We start from the raw sequence: 22209 nt of genomic DNA on the forward strand, positions 1-22209 counted from the left end.
AAACAAACAGGTGCAATGCAAGGGTAAACATTACATAATCCAGGTGCCAAAAACACACAGAGTTTTGCAAACACACATGGGCGTTGACATCCATCCATCTATCATCTACCTGTTTATCCTGTGCAGGGTCACAAGAGGTGACACACAGGGACAGAGGGGGGGGTGGGAGGGCTACACCTTGGACAGGTCACCAGTTTGTCACAGGGATAACTGATAACCAAACACATTCACACATTGACATCTACTGGTAATTTGGAGTTTTCCAGTTCACCTACTAACTTCCATGTCTTTGGACTGTGAGGAAAACAACACAGACATGGGAACCACGATGCCTAGTAATCAGACTGAAGTGCCATTTTGGTTTACTTGGTATCATTTTCATACAACATTGAAGCTGCTGTATTGGTTGATAATGAAGCTTATGTTTTTCACAACAAAGAAATATGCCAGTTTAACAGTTATTTCTGTACTTGACAGACATGACAGGACACGTCCACATTAAAAACAGTTTACATGAAATTTATTCCAAGGAGCTCCACACAGTGAGATAATTTGGGCAAGATAGATCACAGATCTGCAGATCTGTAATCAGTATCAGCAGATACCCTGATTGAAAGTATCTTTTCTCTACAATCAGGTCACTAACAAAAGAAACAACTCAAAAATACACACATGCAATGTATATTTATGTCTCCATAAGCATGTGGTGCATGTTCGGAACAGCTAATGGCAATGTTTGAATTCTTCTCAGAGTAAAATAGCATCTCTGCTCTGTCTCTGCACATCCTTTCAAGTAGAAAAGGTAAAACAAGGATATAGAGAAGAGTGGATGGCAGCAGAGTGGATTAAGCAATGCCAAAAAGAATTTTAGGATGCTTTAGGCTAAACCTTCAACAATAACAGCCCCAAACTTCTTTGCTTACAAGCCGCTGGCGAGCCCTGGCTGAGCAGCTTGCTCTTAGCAATTTGTACCAAGACACATCTGGAGAAGCCAACAGGGGAAGCTTTATCGATGGCTTCCACGAGACACTCAAACTCTGTCAGTCTGTCTGCGCTGCGGGGGGAGGAACAGATTCTCCACCTCTGTCCTCTGAGCCAAGTAAAAGGAGCGCAGAGGGAATGACTAAGTTCAGTGTACCCCCTCCAACCCTTGGGAACAATCCTCCAGGGGGTACAAGTACATCTTCTCTCCAGCCCTCCCTGTGCAGCCTCCTGCCACTAGTGGCCATCAGTCAGTCACAGTTCCTGCCTCCTGCCCGTGTGTCTAATCGCCCACGCACACTGTCACAGTCGCCTGCACTTCCAGTTAAAACATAGACAGCCAAACAAAATCAATCTTTACTGAGTGTCTGTGTTTAATAAGGCCCTGTTGTTTCTTATGGACTCTGACAACATGATCAGCCCCCACACCACTTCACACTCACTCACACACACACACACAAATGCACACAAGGGAGTAACAACCACACCAATACGTAGCACAGTAAGCAGGACTATTTAACACTATCTCACCTTGTTGTTGGACTGGTTGGCTGTGTATTTCTCTCTTACATGCTGGCAGACACACACACACACATATACACCAAGCCCAGATAAAGCCTGCACTGCTCTGATGTCATCAACAAACTTAGAGTGAATCACCACGGGATTGTCAGACTCAGGACAAGATTTGCATAATTTCCATTTGTGAATTCCAAACTCTTTGAACTTTGCGCAAACATCTCCAGCCAAACACACACACACACACGCATACACAGGCACACACACACACACACCATGGCAATGTGCAAAAATCTCATGCTGCATATGGAGTCTGTGAAAGTTCCTGGAGGTGAAACTTTCTGCCAGCGCTTGAAATAGACCCTTTTAGCACCCTATGGTCTACTGGACTGCTGGTCTGTCTGAACTCTCACAGAGTGTAGAGGGGCTATTGGCAGTCACTTCCCTGTGGGGTTCTGAGTCAATACAAACCTCTTAAAACTCAGAAAAGGCTGTGTGTGTTTCTGAGTGTGTGTCTTTGTATGTGTGTGTGTGAGAAAAGGGGAGTAGGGGGGAGGTAGACTGGGATGTTAAAATTCAAGTCATTTTTCCATCTGAATGGCATCATTTTCTCCAGACATGCATTAGTTGTAAATACGCGTTGGTGCGGATATGCAGGTATACACACATGATATCAGTATGAAACATCCATGCTCGTGTATTTATGTGTGTGTGTGTGAATGTGTATGTATGTGGATGTGGTGCAGGTAATGATGGTGTGCTAAAGCAGAGTCCCACCCCGTTAGAGCCCAGCCTCTCAGTGCCATCCATCATAGTGCAGCCGCTAATGATACCAATACATACACCAGCACAGTGAGGCTGGGGGAGCTGGGGAAGGGTGAGGGGAAAACAAAAAGGGGGACGGGGAGAGAGGAAGAAGTAGAGCGAGAGGGTACCTGAGAGTAAGGTAGTTGTGGGAGAAGTAAAAGAGGAAGATAGGATTAAAAGAGACAAAGAACAAGAATTGACTCGTATTACTGTACTGTACGTTATGTTCCTTGTCATGCCAATGAAGCTAATTTTAATTTGCATTCACGAGAAAGGGGGGAGGAGGAGGACGAGGACGAGGAGGGGGAAAGGGAGAGAGAGCTGGTAGAGAAAAGGCAACCAGCATGAAGAGGGAAGGAAATGTGCTGTCACAGGCTGAGGAGTGAAAGACTATCTGTGTGACTGGAATAGGCAATCTGATTCTCCCAGTCCTCCTCCTCCTCCTCTCTTTCTCAAACACACACAAAGACACAAACACACACAGAGAGTACACACAACACTGCCAAACACACAGAGAAGCTGAGACTGAGGCCGAGTGTGTGCACTCCGTATGAGTTCCACTGCATCTGTGTGGATTAATATTAAAGGCCAGTGGATGCTCCTTGTTTGACATGACCTCTTTGCCTCTCAGAAATAAGACACAAGTCTGCACCTCTGGAGATTATGTTTTATCTTCAGTGATGGCTTTATAGATAATCCTAAAATTCCTCTCAGTCTATTAGATAGATAGGATCAAATTTGGACAGAAAAATCAAAGGGAAGTATTCATACTTTAAGCATTTTTGACTAGAGACTGCAAGACTGCAACACCCTGACAACATACCGCCAGAGGTTAAGGTCTCACAGATGTGGTTGAACATAGCAGTAGGTTGGTCAACATTTATTAACATCACATGAAATGTCACTTTCAATTAACAGAATTACTGAATGAGACATAAACTATCTTCACAGAAAAATGAAATGGTAGAGTAGTGCTTTTAAAAAAAATATATAATCATGCAATGATCCCTTTGGTTTATTGATAGAAAAAAACAGTTCTTCAAAAGGCTCTTCAAAGCAGCATAATGGTTTTCTACAAAACAATGTGACCATGTTGCTCTAAAGAGCCTAAAAAATGGTTCCAGTGTCAAGCCAATGAAGGTCAGTTTGTTGGCACACAATCATACAAGTCTACTGTCAACCAATTACCCAAAGTAGGAACTAAAACAACACAATCCAAGGCTAAGAGTTTACTTCTGCCAAATTCTTCTTTTAATGCAAAATCTGTATTTCCAGACTACCTTCATCTCATTCAGAATTCAGATCTGTTGAGAGAGTGACTGAGAGAAAAGGCTGGAGCACTTCTTTTTTTCTTCTCATCCTATTCCCAGGACACATCATCCTCTTCACTTCCTGGAGCAAGATGAAGGCTAGTGGGGCTGTGAAATTAGCCTATCAGATGCCTCCACCAGCTAAAAGGAGAACTCTGAATATGCTAATAGACAGGAGATTAAGATATGTAGCTGGGGGCACAGTCACATGCACGCACATTTATATGCACTCATATGCGCACGCACACACATACACACACAGAAACCTTTTATTCTGTGAGTGGAGAGAACAAAATCATAATATAATAGTAGATCTAAAGAGCAGAGAGCTTTGGAGAATGTTACAGTGTCTTTGATGATGATAAAGGTAATGAAAATGATTATTTCTTGTGTGAGGTGAACAGGAAAGAGATTAAAAAGAAAAGAAAGAGGCATTAAGCAGAGATGCCGATGTGTGTGTGTGTGTGTGTGTGCATGTGTATGATGATATACAGAGAGCCTAGAGAGACTCGCTAGATTACACAGAACTCTGTCTGCTCCAGGCAGATGACACAGGTGAGAAAATCCCTCCCCTTTCCCCTCGTATTGCCTCTTCCCTCCATCTTTCCCTTGGCCCGACTCCCCTGTTACTAACGTTACACAAACAGGTGCAGCCCCCCGACCCCACACTACCAGCTCCCCCAATCTCACCTCCCTTCATCTACTTCAACAACCTACCCATGAAAAATATCATTTCTCCCTTCCCTTTGTCTCCCCTCCTCTGTGTTTCTCTCTCTCTATGATTGCTCATCTTTCTTCATTGCTCTGCCTGCCTCTCTCCCAGGGCTTGCCATCTGTACAGTAACAGGTGTGCTGTGTATGTGACTGATGTGTTTGTTACCTGTAGCGCTGCCTGCAGCCCCAGCCTGCATGGAGAGTAGCTTCCTCTACCTATCTGCCTCCTGACCTACTAGCTACCACTCTGCTGTCTTTTTCATCTCCCCCTCCTCTGTGTCTCCTTCAGATGGCGACAGGATGAGGAGAGGGGCACAAGATGACGGTGTAATGAGTTGGGGAGGTAGCAGCAAGCTGCTGTGTATTTGTAGGTGTGTTTGACTGAGCTTTTACCAGCCATGCTGTAGTGGTGTGTTCACCATGGTGGAGTTTGGGTAATTAGTCCCACCAGTCTACGTGTGCAAGTATGTGTGAGCGTATATCTGTGTGTGTGTGTGTGTGTGTGTGTGTGTGTGTGTGTGTGTGTGTGCCAGCTCATCTCATTAGTCTCACAGGTGAGTGATTAAACACTCTGCAACACCTGGAAGAGTTCCTCCTACCCTCCATCCCTCCCAGCTCTGCTGTTGTCTTAATTTACAGCTACACCCCTGAGAACTCCCCTGGCCCAGCCACAGGATGGCACACACACACTTTGCAACACACACACACATTCACACATGCCCCTTTCAGACACAGAGTCTGTAACATTGTTAGCTCCATCTATTTAAGTAATGCTGTTATGGTTTCAAACACAGGTCCCTGTTATGAAAAATTTCCATTAAAACAAGACTGTTTTGACTGGAGACTGTTCGCACAATATTTGGTATCTGGAATGTGAAAGAGAGTAGCACCTTCATTTGCTCACGTGTTGTCAGACTTCTATCACATCAATGATGGATTTTAAACTTATTTCGCAGTTGAAGTCTAAATTAATAGCTGTTGAGACCTCACCAATTTCATTATTTCTTAGGAATGAATGTAGAATTCTGCTCAGCACCTAAGCGCCGTTAAAATTGTTACATTCTGACCCTGATTTAATTCAGATTTCATTCACAGCATTTCTTGATTTTACATTATTTGTGTATAAGAAAAGATAATTAAATGACAAATTCATAACACTGTTCTAAAGAGGCTCTTTTAAAGTCTCTCTGGCTATTTAACCTTGTGCCCAGCTCCCTCACCTTGTGTTGCACCTCTGATAATGTGACAGCATTCAATTGAGCCTTGAGCAGTGTTAGAAGTTTTACGGAAATGTCACTAAGCCCGAGCTAGTCAGATTACTGATGTGACTCAGGGGGCTTATTCAAACATGAGACAAACAAGAGAAATTGCCTGCACATTTGCGTAATGAAGTGCATGTCTGAAAGGGGCTTAAAACACTTGCAACACATATTGATAGGGAAGAGCGAAAGAGTCTGAGAGGGCAGGAAAGGAGGGGGGATACTGATGAGGATCAGGGTACCCAGATTGCCAGTCTTACACCCAAACATCCAGCCAGAGCACCAGGCACCCAAGTATACAATGAAACATACAACATAGTCACAGTAGGAGGCGGTAAGTTGCACAGGAATCCATAGAGGAAGCCACAGCGCCACCCAGTCAGTCATTTAATAAACCATACAGGCAGCCACAGCAGCGGGCAGACAGTCATATGACCAGTTGTATGGGGCTGCTTTGATATTATTATTGCGTGCGTGTCCCTGAAGGCTGAGATGTGATGGATGTCAGCGATGTAGGTAATAAATTGCTGAGGTCAATCCACTCTGGTGAAGAGGTCCACTCTCAAGGAAGGCCACCTGCTAGACAATATAGGCTTCAAATATTCCCCTCAGCACAAATTTCCATTCATTCCTCAGTCCTCCAGTTTATCAGACTGGGGATCATTAAGTTGTTCTCTCAGGAGAGCTCTGGTCCAAGGCAGCGTGAGGGGATCACAGTAAGAACTCATTTGAGGGGCGATTTACAGCAGAGGCCAAGGTAAGAGTCTGTTTTCTCCGGGCGAGTGGAGGGTCTCCAGAGAGGGGGGGGGGGGGGGGGGGGGGGAGAAAGAGTAAAAGGTGAGACAGTGGACTCATCGCCAGCTCTAAAACCTATTAGACACCCACACGAACGCATGAGGGCACATGCACATGCCGGGTGGAGGTGTGCGAGCGAGAGCTGGGTGAGGTGAGCTGGGCAGATCACAGCAGCAGGTAGTATGACTAATAACATTGCAGAACTCACTGAGGCACACCAGGCAATCACAACCATTTCTCACCTCACTTCTCTCTGTCTCTCACTTCCTGCTGCTCCTTCTTTATCCCTCACTGTTCACTCCTGTTCCTGCTTCTTTCCCTTTTTGACATCTTTAAGTACTTTTTGACTGGATGGCTCCGTTTTAAAACACATGCTTCAAACTGTGCCTTTTTCTTCTGTCCCTTTTAATATCATTTAAATATAAATAACCATTTTCTTACTTTTTACCAAAAGGACACAGGCTATTCAGAGTGGCTGCTGTAGCACTTTGCTACTTTATGACATGCAAGTTTAAAGCTTAAAACTGCTCCATGCCAAAGAAAATGGTCCCTCCATGCCTGGTCTGCCTACTTACAGTACATTCATAATGTCACACAGGAAAATACAGGCAAGGAGGAAGAATGAAGAACAGTCTTCCCACTCTATAAATACAATCTTTTCTACTGTACAGATGCTATTAGGCCACAGTAGACTCAAGTAATATGAATCTGCAAGCTGTTCTGTGCTATTTTAAATCATACGTACACTCATAAACACATCAAATACAGTGGTCCAGTCATCCACATCATATTATTAACTTCAAAATAAGCCCCCGCCAAATATTTCTGTCAGCTCCAGCCATGGCATTATAGGCGTGTGTGATTGAAACCATCAAATCAGTTCACAGTCATTTAATCTTGCAGCTCTTAGATCCTGTCTGTTCCATTAATCCAGCTTTATGCACGCACGCACACACATGGAGTGAGCATTCCCCCCATGGCTGAATGGGTGGTCTTTTAACACCCTTGTTTCCAAAAATTACTTATCACACTCATCAGCCCTCAGACTAGTATAGATAGAGAGGAGTCGTTATCTGAAAGCATATCCAGCTAATTGAAGGCTGCCTATCTTAATGCTCAGATATAGAATATGAGGGAGGGTGAGTGTGTGTGTGTGTTTGTGCATGTGTGTGTGCGTGAGTGTGAGAGAGAGAAGGGTCATGGCCTAGGGGTAAGGGGGTAATAAAAAGCACTATTATACTGAAAAAAATAATTTACCCTTCAGTTATATGTCCTCTTCATCATTTGACTGTGTGTGTGTGTGTGTGTGTGTGTGTGTGCGTCAGATTGTGTGACTGCAGCAGCCCAGTAGAGGACGTCAGTCTGGTAGATGCTCAGTTGAACTCAATCAAGGAGCACAAATGACCTGAGAGCAGGTGATTGAATCCTCCACTCAGCCTTAAAGAAGACCCCTGACTGAGAGGCTGGCCACACACACACACACACACACACACACACACACACACTCAGACAGAGAAGATTTCTGGATCCTTAAATTTGCTAAAGGCACTTACAATCTATATTAATTGATAACACCAATCTGCTAGCTTTGGCTTTAACCAAGACCACTGACCACATTAAAGCTACATTCAGCAATATAATTAATGCTGACAGTGAATATTATGACTGTTAGGTGAAACAGTCCTACCAATTCCACTGAGAGTCAACACTAAAGCCTGCAGCTCTTAACAGATTTCAGCTACCTTTGGCTTTGTGATGTTATGAGAGATAGTGTCATAGAGGGGAGATACATTCCCTCCCAGTGGCTGCAACAAGGACTACAACCCGTCATGGTGTCCATTAAAAAACTTAAAAACCCATAGTAAGCAGGGTAGTCCGGACAATGGTTGCTGCCCAGCCAAACCATATAAGCTGATTGTCCTAGTGAGGGAGAATAGAGTGAAAGAAAAAAGTGTATGTGAAGGAGAGAAAGGACTGAGGTTGTACAGAGAAGACAGGGCTTTCATTATGTAACAAATAAGACAACGAACTAGAATTTTGATTAAAATACATGTTTTGGTTTTCTTTATCTTCTGTCTGCGAGAATTAAGTTGCGCTGTTATGAGAAGATCTGAGTTTAAGTTGGAAAACAACTTCCTTTCCTGCATCCACACCTCAAAAGCTCTAAGAGAAAAGCTCCCGACCTCTCAAGACATCACAGGTTACTAATTTGATTTGCCGGTTTGACACAAAACAATGCCAGTTTATGTAACACCATGAGCAGTCGCTTCTAGCACAGTATAGAACATGTAGCTTACACAAGCCAGGTGCTCACCACCTGAACATTGTGAAATAATAGAGAGCCAAGGGAAAGAAGTGGCTAGAGGAAGAAAAAAAAAAAGCAAGCCAGAGATATCTCCTTTTGAGTAGTTGTAAATAATGGACTTGCACTGAGCAGGTGGAGAGATGACGGAGTCTAATGGGATGTCCATGTTGCCCCGTTTCTTCTGGATTAGCTTGCAATTGTTTGCTAACAGCTTAACAGCCATAGGCTTAGCCATGAGAACATGATAAGCTGATACAGTATCAAAGCTCTATGCTATGAGGTGGGTTTTGGGTGTCTTTATGCCTCCTAGTCGTCAGAAATTGCTTAATGCAGGTTTAAGCTACTTTAGGTTTTTATAAAAATGAATGGTACAGCTGTATTTTATTTCCTGTAAATGCTTGTCTAATAAATACATGCTTACTAGTTCTAATGCTCCATTTTTACAGCTCAATCTAAAGCACAAAGCCACAATATCTAGCTCTGGGCTGATTCGAGCTGCAAATTCCCAGCAGTTAAGTGAGGACTGATTCATTTTATCTTTATTCCTAATGTGTATTTATGTGTCTGTGGGTCAAATCCTCTTACATGACTGCCAGTAAACAACATTTAAAATGGAAAAAATGAAAATCCTGCCACTAGAGGGGTGCATGTTGGGTCATTAGGAAAGTGCTGATTGTGTGTAAGAAGACATTAATAAAATTACAAATAAATGCATTAGGTAAATGATCTAATAACACTACACTTCTCTGTCTGCCTTTCTCTTTGCAAATACACTAACACAAAGAAAAAAAATCCTGTCATAATTTCCTGAACTGATAAAGAACATAGTGCAACAACTGGTAAGAGTACTGTAAATGTGATAAGAGCATATTCTAGGTGACAGATTCATTGCATAACAAAGGATGTTAATATATGGCAGCAAAGACTCTGCTTAGTGGATTATGATGACTGGTTATGGATTTGTGGGATTGGATTTGTATGAAGACTATAAATGTTGGTCTTGGGGCAAAGAATAACTGCCTATATGGTGGTAATGGTAGGTGTGATATCTAACAAGTGTCCTATCAGCAGGATGAGACATCCATTGCTGACTTTGTCAAACCACAAGTCAGTGCTCGAGAACTCATTTCCAGGTTACATACAGTATATTCATGCTGCAAAGTTTCCTAGTCTTGGTACAATGGTATGAGGGCAGCCTGAATATGTCAGCAACATGGTTAGATCTCTTGTCACAGGTACAGTCATCTGTGTATCTCAGTGAAATACAGTCGTTTGCAGTTGGGCATAGCAGAAATTAACATATAGAGAAAATCTGACAATGCCACTGAGTTTTAAATGCATTAGGCCTGTTCATTCATAATCTAGCCCGTCTCTTTCTTAGTGGTTGCAGCAGTGGCCAAATGACTGACCTCTGCACAGTCAGTTCAAAAAACGGTCTACGGAGACACTGACTGGAAATATGACAGACTGCATTTAATCTGCTCCCCTCACCTCTTTGAATGCATGGCAGGGGGGGAACGAGTGTGTGTGTAAGTGCACAGTGGGAGGTGATGGGCAAAGAGAATAGTAGTGTGTGTGTCCAAGTTTCTTCATGTGCACAAGTGTGTGTGTGTTCTTACGCGAGTGCTGACGACTCAGCATGGAGAATAAATGACTGAGCCTGAGCAGTGAAATGGCCACTTACAGCTCTGCTGCACCATTGACATTGAGAGGCTTCAGTTATTACTTACCTTGGCCTCAACCTTCTCTGAGCTTCCACTTTTATGCCTCACTACATTTTCCGCTCATACATAAACATTTTGTCTGTTAGTCTGTTTGCAGAGGTATAAAGAAACAGCATAATTTGAATCAGTTTTGTTTCGGATTAGTATTTTCAACGCTATGGTTTATAAAGTGTGCTCTGCCTGAAAAAGGTTGTGTAATAGATCAGTTACAGGTAAAGCACAGTAAGCAAAAATACAAAAAAAACACTAAAAACTAAAGACTCAGAGGGTTCCACTATTGCTTTAATGCTGCATGAAAAAAGTGGATCCCATTTTTATGTATCTAATTTAATTGAAGCTTAACTTGCTTTATGGGATGAGCAGATTTCATGACCCATGAAACACCATAAAACTCCATTCTGTGATCACAAAAAGTGCAACGACTAAGTGCTGAGAGCCATGAGTGAGCTGAAGCACACGAGTTTGTAAATGAGTGAAAATGCATGTGTAGGTGTATGTTTGTCATGGATGAAGGTATGTATGCGTGACAGTGTATGTCAGATTGTGTGAGCTCAGCAGGCTGAATGCAGCATCATCTGGGCTCCCACCCGTTCCTCTGAGCCCAGCCCGCGCTGTACGAGCCGGCACCAGATGCTCCAGGGAGGGATCTAGCGATGTGGTTCCGGCTCAGGGGCAGCTCTTCTGTCTTGGACACAGATGCCACATTGAGCCTCTCCCTCCCCGTTTCATCTGCTTCAACAGATGTCTACCACACAAGGCACCCCTACCGCCACCTACGAGGAACTGAATTAGGTTACCAGAGCACCTTGTCTTTCAAAACTAGACAGGGTCAGACATGCTGTGCCACTGTGCCCACATGACTGAGTAGATTGCTGCCATACTGTGAAACATCACTGAATTAGGTACAGTGAGGACAGTGGCTAATGATGGATATTGAATTGTGGCTAATCTTTACAAACACAGAGAGTAAGGGAGAGACAAGTGGGAGAACCATGGGACGGTTAAAAATTCATTAGCGAGCAGCCACAGAAAAGCACAGATGGAGAAAAAGCAAAAGAGAGACAGAGAGAGAACGAGGGGGAGAAATATAAAGAGGAAATCCTCCAAGGAACACATCTTTTCATTCTTGTCTCCGTCTATTTCTTTCTCTAACTTTGTTGCAGTCTCACAGTGAGTGTGGAAGTCAGTGGAGCCGTTCCACAGGGAAGTGTAGCTAACAAACCCCCCAGCAAAACTGAGAGCCCACTCTCGTTCTCCCTCTGTGCTGTACATGCATTCATTAGCCATTGTATTCCTTGAATAAAGAATATGGTACAAAACCAGGCTTCTCTGCTCCTTTGTATATAGCTGTATGAAAGGCAGAGAAAAAAAAACCCCACAAATTAAAATGTAATTTATGATGCTTTGTTTGCCACTTTCTCTCCAGCACCTAAAATGTCACGAGTAGCATGTAATTCTGCCGGGGTCTGCCGAGGCACGACGCAGGCCACCGTACATCACTGTGAGAGTTTGTGTGTGTGAGGTTTGAGGAGAAGAAGGGGGGGGGTGGGGGTGGTCAGGGATCTTGACTTCTGGGGAAATGAGAATGTAAGGCGTTGAATTAATTGAAGTGTTAATGTGCTGCGACTCCAGCGTGGTGCATGCCTCTATGTGTGTGCGCGCGTGTGTGTGTGTGTTCACCTCCCACAAATGCCTGCTCTAAAGTGCTTTTGTTTGCTGTGAAAACCCATTAACAAAGTGAACACCTTTGCGATTTCACCCCAAAAGTGGTGCTCAGTGGAGAAAGAAAGGAGCGGGGGGACACGACGCATACAGGAAGATAGAAAAAAAAAAAACTGGATAGAAAATGTGAAAATGATGATGTGAAATACTAATGGTGGGGTGAGTGTGAGTAAGAAAAAAAAAGAAAGAACTCACGAGTCTCAGTTCCATAATCAACATTTCATCTGAAACAAGAGAATCCCCGAAGCTATGCTACAGGCAGAGAGAGATGGAGGGAGAGAAGAGGAAAGAGAGAGAGACAGACAGGCAGGGAGAGTGAGGTGTAGCAGAGAAAAACAGAGATAGCAGAAACAAGGCAGAGACGGAGAACCAGAGACAGAGATTGGGAAAACACAGAAAGGACACAGTGAGGGTAAAGATGCAGAGCGGTGATTAAGGGCGGCTGCTCATTCATTTTCAGTCTGGTAGTGAAAGGCACGATGTAGCCAAATGCACAGAGCTCCACTGTAACCCTAGAAAATTTATTTGTGATGTCAACCGACTCCAACTTTTTCTAATACCTCTTGCATGCTTTGAAATGCCCATACACCTATGATTAGACACACGTAACTGTACAATATCTGCTCAGCAATGGATTTACATTACATAACTCAATAGGTAAGGTTCTCTGCAAACAAGTAAAGAACTATAACTATAAACAGCAATACCTTTTATTCATCTGCTGATTCTGTTTCAGTCACAGTGCTGTCTAAAGCTGAGAAGCTGCAAAAGCAGACCATGCCAAACCCACGCAACAGTCTTTTTGCGGTCAAATTTAAGACCAGGGAAAGTGTGTGTCTGTGTGTGTGCGCACTGTTGTGTCTTCAGATGCTAATCCCAGTGGTGTGGACAGATTGTGAGTGTTTTAAGAAGATTACAGATTACAGACTGCAGAGGCAGATTAGCTGGCAGCTCAATCTGCACCTCTGGATGGACTTCCCTGCTCTCTCACGGCCCCTCTGTGGGTGTTTGTGTGCATGTAGTGTGCTTCAGTGTGCCTGTTTGTATTCAAGAGGTAATTGTGATTGGTTGTAATGATAGCTCTGGGCACATCCGGTGTCTTAAGGTTATGTGTGTTTGCATGTGTGTCTATGTGATGAATATTGATCTGCCAGGTATCACAGGAATGTATTCTATTTCCCTTAGAGTTAATAAAGGCTAAGAAATAGGGTGCACATACACACACAGACACTCCCAGTGTGCTGTAAAGATATTCTCGATGCCAATTATATGTGAAAGAATGTCACACACACACATATATAAAGAATGTCGATCAATGGGAGGGGCAGCCAGCCAAGAGCCAGTCAATTCTCCCTCTATGCTTTGTCTGTAACAGTGAAACCCCTACTGTAGAAAATACATTTAACATGTTACAACCTGTTTAAATGACCTCAGCAGACAGGTATAAATTTCACTGCGATTTCTTCTTTTCTGCTCTTTTAATACAGTTTTTATTGGGTAATAATTTTACTTTTAACATTTTAGAAGAATATAAAGAGGTTACAGTACATGGGAGTGCTTTTGCAGTATCTTTAACTCATACTGAGAAGAAGTCAGCTCTGGTTCAATCATAGGTCAGACCTGTGCTGAGACACCCCTGGTGCACACCACTCAAACTTACAAAGGTGAGGGGAGAAATGGCAGGATACAAAATGCCCAAGGAGGAAAAGTGCACAGTTGTTGCATAATTTTTGATGTACCCAAATAGGAGTCACAATTACTGCATGTTTTGACATTAGACACAATCAATGTTAGTGCTGATGGGGAGGACAGGCTTGTAGAGCTCTGTGTAAAAGTGCACACTGCTGAGGAGAAAATCAAACATGAATTACATTTACACAGCAGCTCACCTTTAAACTGACAAATGACATTTTCATTGTATCTGCTTTTGGAATATTTACCCAGGAGCTCATCAAAATAACACCTCAGTAGGTGTTTCATTGATGAAAACATGTATCCAATCTGAGAAGCACTACTGACGTATATAAGAAAACAAATGAAAAGCATGCAGATCAGAACAAAATGGACCCAAAAGTAACTCAATTTGCGTTTGTAATGACCCAAAAGAAATGGGACCTACATTCAGAATTGTTTTGTCAAGTTAGAAATTAATTGTACAAAAGGGACATCCTGTTTTACCAACATTGAGCAATGGTTGGTAAAACAGGAAGAGAACATAATGAATGTGGGTGACTTGGCGAATGTTAGTTATCTTCATGCAAACATTTAATTCCACTGCCGCTGCCTGCTCATTGTTTTCACCACAGCTAATTTAAAGAAATGTCACAGAGACACAGCAGGCGCTGAACCGAGCAAGTAACTTGAATAAGGTATCAATTTATTGCAGCATTGAATCGTATCTATAGCAACAAGTGTCATTGGGGTGCCTCAGTAAAGTAGACAGCTCTGCAAATGATAAGGTCATTGTAAAACTGTGGTGTAAACAAGTTATTGGAGAAACATGACTAATCTACTGAATGCTATTTTAACATTTTTCACAGTGTTTCACGCAAATAATTTGTAAAAAAATACAGTATGTGTTGTTCCTTGGTCATTTTGGGTCCAATGAAAGCTTGTGGTATACACACTAAAGACTCACAGCAAATTAAGTTGGACCTGACTTGGAACTGGGACAGAGACCCAGTTGACCTCAGGTCCTCTGGTTTTCAGGGGATCGGGAAACACCAATCCACCTCAATGTCCTTAATGGCCAGTTTTACTTTTAAAGTAGCAGTGCAACAATCCAACCTTTACACAGAACACAGTCAAAGGAAAGCCTAGAGCTTGATGTAATTATTAGAAGGTGGTGCTTTATTTTATTTTTTTTACACATTTACATGATGTCAGAGGGATTTCTTTGCAGCATAAAACTATTCTGAGTGAAAAAAAGGGCTTTCCAGATATCAGAGGTACAACTTGTTTCCAACAGATACAAATTCAGAGTTACAAGATTACCTTAGCAAAGGCTGTGAAAAGCTTTAGGAAATGTTAACAGTAAGCTCCAGCTTCCAATGATTTCTTGATGTCAAGAATACACAGCCTAAAAGGGGTCTTTTATGTTTAAGATTTAGACCAACGTTCATCCAACGAGCATTGTCTACCGTTGTACCGTACACATACACAAGACCTATACTTCATTGGAAAAAACACAAATTAAAAAAAGAAGGCAGGCTGGGTTTTGGAAAGTGACAGAGAATGGGCAAAAAGAAAAGGGAGGCCAAGACTGCAGACAGAGCAGACGGAGATGAGAATTGAAAGAGGGAGAAAGAGAGCCTTCGACAGTGTTTTCTTTGAGAGTTTCCACACAATACTCTGTGGGTTTCTATGACGACCTCGAGTCGCCTGCTGGGCCCATACAGGCAGAAGTAAGAGGTCTGTTTGGCACTAGTGAAAAGTATTGAAATCCTTTAACGAGGTTTAAGTAGCAGCACTACAATGCTAAAATCATCAATTGAAATACATTTCCTGCATTCATTTTTTTTTACTTTTACAGCTAAAAGTAAATAAGTATCAGTAGTAAAATGGTAATAATCAAAAGGCGTATTATGAGGAATGTTCCATTTTAGACAGGTGGTCCTGTGTACTAAGAGAAATAAATATATAATTTGGGGTAGTTCTAATTGTAAAGATGCACCATTTTCCATTACTATGTTCCCGTAAAATCTGAATCTGCCTAGTAACTAATAACAGTCATCAGGTAAATAAGGCAGAGTAAGAAGTACAGTGTTTCTCTGTGATCTACAGTACAGTACAACTGTAATGTCTCTAATTAGAAATACTCTGGTTAACCAACTAAAAATGAAAGATCATGGTGCAGACACATGCATACACTTGCAGGGAGCCTATATATATGATGCAGATTGCCTGCTAGACAGACAGACAGACAGACAGGGAGAGAGAGACAGAGAGAGAGAGAGAGAGAGAGAGAGAGAGAGAGAGAGAGGGAGAGAGAGAGAGAGAGAGTGTGTCAGTCTGCAGAGCACAGCTTCATGATTAATGCGGCTTTTAGCTGCAGCGGAGTCTGGGCCCCCCAAAGCAAACTGACCGGGTCGCCCATTCAACTCTCCTTCCCTCTTTCTCCATCAACCCAAACCCAGTGACTGGGAACCAGCTATAGCCTACACACCATTGACTACATTTCTACACTTACACACATCAACATCCGTGTAACCTCCACTCTACCTCGTTTCACTTCACTCCCATTGTGAGCCTTAACCCTTCAAACTGGACAAAACCCGCACATGAGGAACATTACTTTAACCACTGCGGGGATGTGAAGTCTGCTTGCATAATATGAAATCAAAGTTTGCAACAATGTGCTGCCATACATATATCACAGCAAACTGTAAATACATGTACAAAAATGTCAACGAGGAGTTGCAGTAAGGTCACAAAAACACACTACTCATTGACATCCTTTAGTAATATCTTATACATATACCGTTAAGAAGCCTGTAATCAGGTTTCTATAAAGTCTCTACCAAGTGCCACAGATACGAGTCCTTAAGACGTTTTCATTGGGGGCAGAACAGGAAGCAAATACACATACACCAGGCAAGAGAAAGCTCGTCAAGTACACGTTAAACAGAAAATATTCCTTATGGGTCACGGAATAAACTTATTTTTAGTGAATAATTGTGAATAATCTGGTGCTCCTGGAGAAGGACGCCCCGTGAAGCGCAACTACATATAATGATGAGACAGATGCCAAATGCAGCACTGTCGTTCCCCCCCGCCTAACATCACACACAAACACACACAGAGCCCCTGACCACTATGTTTCAGTGAGGGGGTCACTCCCCCACAACCGCGCGAAACACACACACACATGCGCGCACGCTAAAATCCCGATGCACCAGCAGCGGCAGCAGCAGCAGCAGCAATGGATAATTCATTGCAGTGATAGGAGCAGTGAATCCACAGGCTCCTCTAAGGTTCAGATACACCAACTATCACACATCGATCTAAAAGTACACACTCTCTGCACCCTGTGCGCAGGCCCGGTACGAGATTCGTGCACTTGTGGTGCAGCCGTACAGGCTGTTTGCATTGGCGCACTTACCTTTGCACTACAGCGAAAATTAGCACAGTTAGTTCCCATTTTGTGAAAAGGCTTTAGAATCCACTCATTCCCGTGTATCTCCTCCTGGTTTGTTCAGACATCCACAGTGTGTTTCAGCAGGGAGAGTAATCCAGTTTTCCATCCCGGGGAGAGCGCTCCCAAGCTTCCTTACATCTTTTTCCACAATCCCCACAAAACTATGCCAGGCTTCTTTCAGCGCGTTTTTTTTTTCCTCCTTTCTCCTCTGCCCCCTCTTCTTTCCTCTCCCTCTCTCTCCCTCTCTGAGGTTGCCTGGTTACCTCTTTCTGTAGGCTGGTTGAGACCGCCGGCCGGCAGCCAATCACAAGCCCGGGTTCATCTTAACCCCTCCGCTGCTGAACTGTCCTGATTTCTAGCTTTCAAGGAGTGGGGGGTGGAGAGGGGGTGAGAAGAAGAAAAGTACTGGGTGATGGTGAAGGATTTAGAAAATGTATATTAACAAAACTATAATGAGCAAGAGAAGATGAAAGGAGAAAGAGTGGAAGAGAGGATGAAAAGGAGGGTCTGATGGGTGGATTTAGGTTTGAAATAAAAAGTTGTGGCAGAAATGTCATAAGACCTGTTCACTGTTTGCTCAGACAGTGTGTTAGATGTAGTTTAGAGGTTGTTAAAAGATGACTGTGCTGTCCAAACTTTGCCATCATCACACCCTCACTCTTTTTCTACACACAGTTGTGCTGACGAAGAACACCCATTGAGTCATGAATGCACGCAAGCAGCCGTCATTCAGCACAGGCTATTGATTGGTTAACCACCTGCGGCTAAGTCGTGCAGCTTATTCATGTGTATGCATGAGTGTGCGTGAGTCATGGACTTGGCAAACTCACCATGGTGTCTAACCTTCTTGCTCTGAGAGTGGGAGCACGCTTGAGGTTTTGGAAGTGAGAAAAATGTTTTAGTGAAAGAGAAAAAAATCATGTTGGCCTATAAGACAGACACTACTGCTTCCTCACGACTGGTTAGTGATCAATATAGCGGCAGACTGACAACAGAAAACTGGAATATACTGGAAGAGGGTGATGCAACTCTGCTGACTTCACTGAACCATGGTGTTGTGCTGTTTCATTCCTTCCCTCCATTCTCCCTTAAGCCTTAACCTTGTACAGCTGGCCCCCTTTAATCCACACCTTGCACCCTTGCACCTCATCCTCACCCTTTCTCCTCGACTTGCCCACCTCAGATCATCCTCTTCACCAGATGTGGAGTGCTGCTGTCAGGGGTTTAGGACACAATTCCTCTGATATCTGCAAAGACTGGAGGACATTTAGCACTCTTCCACCATAACCTCCTCATCCACATTCAAACAAGGGCATAGGTTTGGTTTCAAAGGTGGTAGAGACACAAGGACTGGATGGAAATTGTCAAGGAGGCAGGTTATGGTCTGGTTAATTTGGAAAATAATGTACATTTGCTTGCTGTAAACTGTCATCAAGAGAGTTAAAAAGGAGTATATATATATATATGTATATGTATATATATATTATAAGTAAAAGTCTTGTTTTTTTCTGACAGCAAAATAAAATCAATTTTGAACTATAATGTTTGACAAGTTAACAAAAAGACATTATGATTTCCTCTTCGATTATGACCACTCTAAGTTTCTAACTCTAACTGAATTAAGTGTTCAGACAGACATGAGCAGCAAAGAAGTTGAACCTAGCTCACCCTCCTCTGCAATGTGATGTCATCCAGCAACTCACAGACGCACAAACACACAATCCTGCTAGATTACTTTGTACTTTGGATGAGTATTTCTGGTTTCCTGGCTATCGTCTTGAAATGATTGCCGCTACGATAACTTACCAGAAATGTAAAATCCTTCCTCAAATTATGAACCACTGTGCAGTGTTTTGGCATCTGATAAGGCATATCATATTTCAATATCCCCGGGCACCTCCAGTAACCCCACCCCATCAACGTAGCCCCTTGTGTGTGTTTCCTTTTTTATTCCCATCACAGTGCCATTTTCGGTTTGAACACCTGGTTACTTTCAATCCATCATCTTGACTCCATCATCATTGTTTAGATTTGCTAGCTAGATAGCTACATAGAATAGAAATTGATGTTACAAGGATGAGTGACAAATTGATGTTCAGTGACTGTTTCAGCCTTGAGGTTACAAGGACATATCCATATCACTCCTACGTAAATCTACTGTAGGCACAAGTATTGAAATCTCATTTCAATGCTTATTTCTCCATTTCCGTCATATTTTTTCTATGAACTTCTCTCCTCTACTTGCTTTCTCAACCACGCCAGCTCTCATCATTCCTGTCCTCCCTCCCCAGTGCCCAACCACTTTCTCCTCTCATCATCTTTTCCTTCCCCGCTCTGTTTTCCTCCCTAAGTATAGCTGTAGTTTACCCTCTCTATCTGTGCAGAGCCCTCCTGTCTATCTCACTCCCACACCTCAGTATCTCTGCCCTTTCTGCCGTATCTCCCTCCCTCAGTATCTGCCTCCCTCGCTCGCCGTCTACTCACTCACCTTCCTCCTCTCTCTCACAGTCAGTCTGTCTCAGCTTGGCTGAACAGATAACTCCTGGATGCTCATGTGGGCAAGCGAGCAGCAAGCTTTCTCTCTTCCCTCACTCCTATGTCACACACACCCACAGTAGTCACACAGAAACACACCTGAGTAGATGTAAACAAATAAACATACACATTAACACATACCACTTTTTAACACGCATACACGTGTGGCTCTTTTAGGGTAATCCATGGGAATGTCCAGATGGATATGAATTCCGGTGAGAATGTGAAGGTCAGCTCCCTCGTACTGTTCACACAAAACATTGTTTCACAGGATTAGGATTCCTCTAATTCACACATACAGAGAGGGACAGAGGGAGATAGAGGATGAAAAAAAGGAAAAGATAGGGACAGACACGAAGACAGACAGGGAAACAGAGAAAAGGAGAAAGAATGGAAATTTATGCGTATTATCAGCAAAACGGGTCAAACTCGTTAAAGGCAACAAAGGCAGCTCTCTAATTGCCTGAGCACAGCTCTGCACTGCTGAACTACAGTGGTGTTGGTACAGTACGGAGAGATGGTCTATGACAATTTGTCACTGGACATACAGTAAGCTTGCTTAAAACCTTAACCCATTTACTATGTAACATATTGAGCAATGCATGGATCTTCATACTGTGCATACATCAGATTCAGAGTAAAAAGCATTAAAACATGTTCAAATATTAATAAAGCAATCTCTGAGCATCAGCCAACTCTGAGCTCAAACCGGTGCCTCAACAAACCAGACAATGACACAGGATGTGGAGGCATGAGATCCGGAGCACATGATAGGATTTAACACTTTGACAAACAGCAAGTCTTCATCACAGTAAGAAGAGGCTGTGGCAGTAAAGATATTTAAAATGCCTGTGCCAAGCTAACAGCTTCTTCTAATAGGATAGACAGGTTCTGGGCATTGCTAATACATCGAGCCAAAGCCATATTGCCAGATTTTATGATTATACATATTAAAAACATGATGGACTACAAGAAATGAATCTCTTGGTTCAATTGTGTTAATGTGTAAATGCAGTACCTTTTCCTGTGTATCGTTTCATCATGTTGCAATGATGTTACTGATGTCACATCCTCTTGGGGATGGGGATATCTTTTCACTAGCCCAAAATTTCATGAGATTCTTGGTGCAGTTATTCAGTATGAGAATTAATAATGTTGTCAAATATGAGGACTCTTAAAATCTTTGGGTTTCAGACCTTACCATGGGCTTTGTGAAATTCTGGAGGGCATTTTTCACTTTTATCTGACATTTTATAGACTGAACAGTTAATCTAAGAAGTTATTGATGTATTATTTGACACACACAGACACATAAAGATATTTTAAGTCCTCATCATTTTCTCCGTGTTTTTGGCCTGTACCAACATTTCAAGTGCTTGTTGTTGCAGCTAAGCTATGCACCCCTCTCTGACAATTTTTCTTCCTCAATCATTTTTCTGCTTCTCACTGCTACATTTAAGATAGCAAGGTAACAGTACTGAGGCTCAGTTAAAGGGGACCTATTATGCTCATTTCCAGCTATATTTGTATTTTTGGACTCCACTAAAGTAGCTTTGCATGATTCACAGTTCAAAAAACTCCTTATTTATCTTATATTGGCCTTTATGCAGCCCCTCAGTTCAGCCTCTGTCTCTAACAGGCAGTCTTCACTCCTGTCTCTTTAAGGCCACCCTCCCGATGAGCCCACTTCAGAATGTTTACAAATTCATTTGGCAGGGTAAAAAGGTCAGAATAAAAATAGGTAAATTACAAAGAGGCAAAGAACATGGGGGACTGGGAGTCCCAAATATGCGGCTATACTATTGGGCAGCACAAATGCAGTATATATACAAATGGGTGAATCCAGATGTTACAAATACATGGATTGAAATGGAGTCTAGAAACTGTGGTATCCGATTAAGATATGTCTTAAACTTAAAAATCATTTTTCACTTCTGGCTCCCATATGGAGAAATACAGATTTCTGCCCCTCATATCAGGATTCAGTGTTTAGACTCTGGCAAGAAAAGGGTCTGGACCAGCTTATTAAACTCTATGACGGAGGAACAATAGAGTCATTCGAGGGCTTGAAGAATAAATATTCTTTACAACAGTCTAATTTTTTCCACTGTTTACAGATAAGACATAATATACCAAAACATATACATGCTCCAAATGTGTCTTTCTTGGAAGACATTCTTAAACAACCCATACCAAAAAGATTTATTTCTCATATTTATGAAACCTTTGGTTTAAATTTTAATTATTCTACTGATCACATCCAAAAGCAATGACAGGTTGATATAGAATGTCAGATAGAAGAAAATATCTAGGCAAGAGTTATAGAAAATACACTTGCTGTAATACTGATAGAGAAACACAATTCAAAATATTACATAGGCTTCATTGTACACCATTGTTG

The 22209-nt window shown here is 42.5% G+C and overlaps 1 protein-coding gene across 16 annotated transcripts in view; it reads right to left on the reverse strand.

The window, feature by feature from the left end:
* The window catches only part of dab1a (DAB adaptor protein 1a), a 240938-nt gene that overhangs the window by 58041 nt on the left and 160688 nt on the right, over positions 1 to 22209 (reverse strand). Inside the window, exon 1 of one of the 16 annotated variants that reach the window (XM_042417218.1) lies at positions 17238 to 17520. The exons of the other annotated variants lie outside the window; for them this stretch is intronic. The gene's annotated coding sequence lies outside the window, so the exon portion shown is untranslated. Of the gene's footprint in view, positions 1 to 17237; positions 17521 to 22209 lie in introns of those variants that run through there. 16 annotated transcript variants of the gene reach the window in all.

The sequence above is a fragment of the Thunnus maccoyii genome, chromosome 7, assembly GCF_910596095.1.
Source record: "Thunnus maccoyii chromosome 7, fThuMac1.1, whole genome shotgun sequence".
Lineage (NCBI taxonomy): Eukaryota > Metazoa > Chordata > Actinopteri > Scombriformes > Scombridae > Thunnus > Thunnus maccoyii.